Source organism: Silene latifolia, chromosome Y, assembly GCF_048544455.1.
Source record: "Silene latifolia isolate original U9 population chromosome Y, ASM4854445v1, whole genome shotgun sequence".
NCBI classification, from domain to species: domain Eukaryota; kingdom Viridiplantae; phylum Streptophyta; class Magnoliopsida; order Caryophyllales; family Caryophyllaceae; genus Silene; species Silene latifolia.
Genome location: NC_133538.1, coordinates 456,818,050 through 456,820,374, shown reverse-complemented (window position 1 = coordinate 456,820,374; position 2,325 = coordinate 456,818,050). Strand labels below are relative to the sequence as shown.

The following is a 2,325-nucleotide window of genomic DNA, read 5'->3' as shown; positions in this document are numbered from 1 at the left end:
CTTTCGAGCCAAAGCTACATCATTCTCTTTTTGCAGAAGACCAGTTTTTAGAAGAAGACATTCCTATTTATGCCAATCAACCAGTAAAGATGCCGAACATTGCTAGTCACTCGGAGCCTAAAGCATCGTATATTCCTAAAGGTTTCAATCTCCAGACTGAGGATGGGAATACATTTGACATCCGTCCTTCCTATATCAATCTGGTGGAGAGAAATCTCTATAGAGGTGTGGTAGGTGAAGACCCGAGGAAGCATATGGAGGTCTTTACGGACTACTGTTCTACTATCCCCGCCACAAAGGGAGTAACTCAAGACAAGATTAAAGAATTTCTATTTCCTTTTTCTTTGACCGATGCAGCCAGGGAGTGGCTGACTGACTTGGACCGTACGGCCACAGGGGTTACAAACAAGGAGACCCTTGCTCTTGCTTTTTATAAGAGATATTTCCCTCCTCAGCGCACCAATCAGCTGAGGGCAAAGATTACGAGTTTTAAGCAGGCACCTGATGAGACTCTCTATGAAGCATAGTCCCGTTTCAAGAAGTTGGTGAGGTCTCTTCCTCACCATGGTTTTGACCCGTGGTTTCTGTCTAACCAGTTCTACAATGGGTTGTATGATGATCATAGAGCCATACTTGATGCGTCATCTAATGGGAGATTCCAAGAGAATGCCGATGATGATAAGGGATGTGCCCTTATTGAAGAGATGGCGAACCACAGTGCTGAATATGGAAATCCAAGGGATGGTATTAGAACAGTTCATGCAGTTGATAAGCAAGTTGTGGCTCAGCTGGAAGCCATAAATGCTAGATTTGATAAGTTAGAGTTACATTCTGCTGGGGAGCCTCAGACGGTCCATATGCTTTCTAGAGGGGTGACCGTCACATATGAGAGGTGTGGTAGCAACGACGGTCACACTGTTGTTGGATGTCCTACAGAGAAGGAGCAAGTCCTTGCCTTTCAACAATACAGGCAAGGAGGGGGTTCCTATTATAATAACCAAGGGGCAGTCCAGCCCAATTTGAGGTGGACTAGTCAAAATGTGCTCAATCCTATCCCTCCTCCACACCAGCAGCAGTCATATGTTCCCCCACATAAGACTCAACAAGGCTTTCAGAAGCCTCCTTCCTTTCCTACACCTAATTAAGGTGCCTCGCCTTCTGGTGAGGTAAGTGAGATACGTGAGTTGAAGACGATGTTGCAGTCTTTAACAAAGCAGTGGAAGTTAAGCGACCAATAAAAAGATGCTTCTATCAAGGCACTTGAAACTCAAGTTGCCCAGTTAGCCGCTAACCAGTCCACAAGGAAACCGGGTCATTTACCGTCACAAACTGACAAAAATCCACATGAGACGGTAAATTTAATTAATTTGAGAAGCGGTCGTTCATATGAGGGACCGGAAGTGTTGAAATCAGACCCGAGGAAGGAAATAATAGCTGATGAACAGTGTTCTGTCAAAGGAAATGAGCTGACAGCTAAAAAGGTACTCGATCGACTAGTTTCTGGAGGTCGATCAAGTAGATTTGCTGAAGAAAGTGCTCGATCGAGTGAAATTTCTACTCGGTCGAGTGAACAGGAAAATGCAACTGCTCGATCAAGTGAAATTTCTACTCAATTGAGTGACTCTGTTGAAGAAACTACTCGATCGAATGGGAATTTTGGTCGATCGAGTAGTATGGATAATGGACAGCTTGATCGAGAGCCTGCTAGTGCTTGATCGAGTGAGAAATCGCCTGAAATACCTCGTTCGAGAGGAAAAAAGCGTCCAAAGGATACAGAGCTTGATCCGGCTGACACGTTCGAAGAGAGAAACAAGGGACTCGAGATACCCATCACGGTTTCCCGAGGCGTCTGCAGAGTACTAAAGCTAATCAACAATTCAGCAAATTTGCCGAGATCCTGAGAAGCTTGCAGGTCACTGTGCCATTCGCCGAACTGCTGACACAGGTACCCTTTTACCTTAAATTTATGAGAGATTTTATCACGTAAGAGGCACATTAGTGATAATGAGACGGTAGCCTTGACTGAGGTAGGGACGGCCCTAGTTCAGAATAAGTTACCTCCCAAACAGTCAGACTTGGGTAGTTTCTCAATTCCGTGTCATATTGGTACCCACTTGATTGATAACGCGTTATGCAATCTCGGCGCTAGCGTGAGTGTCTTACCGTTGTCTCTGGCTAAGAGACTTGGTTTGACAAAGTTTAATTGCACCAACATGATTGTTCAGATGACCGACCGTAGCATATCACGACCACTAGGTGTAATAGAAGACATACCTATTAAGATCGGGAGGTTCTTTATTCCCGTTGACTTCGTTGTACTTGACA

General features: G+C 44.8%; 1 non-coding gene across 1 annotated transcript; it reads right to left on the bottom strand.

The window, feature by feature from the left end:
• Positions 1 to 465: 465 nt before the first annotated feature.
• LOC141636330 (small nucleolar RNA R71) lies at positions 466 to 571 on the bottom strand. Its single transcript, XR_012540949.1, has one exon. It is a non-coding gene; the product is annotated as a small nucleolar RNA R71 (small nucleolar RNA).
• Between the last annotated feature and the right edge of the window lie 1,754 nt (positions 572 to 2,325).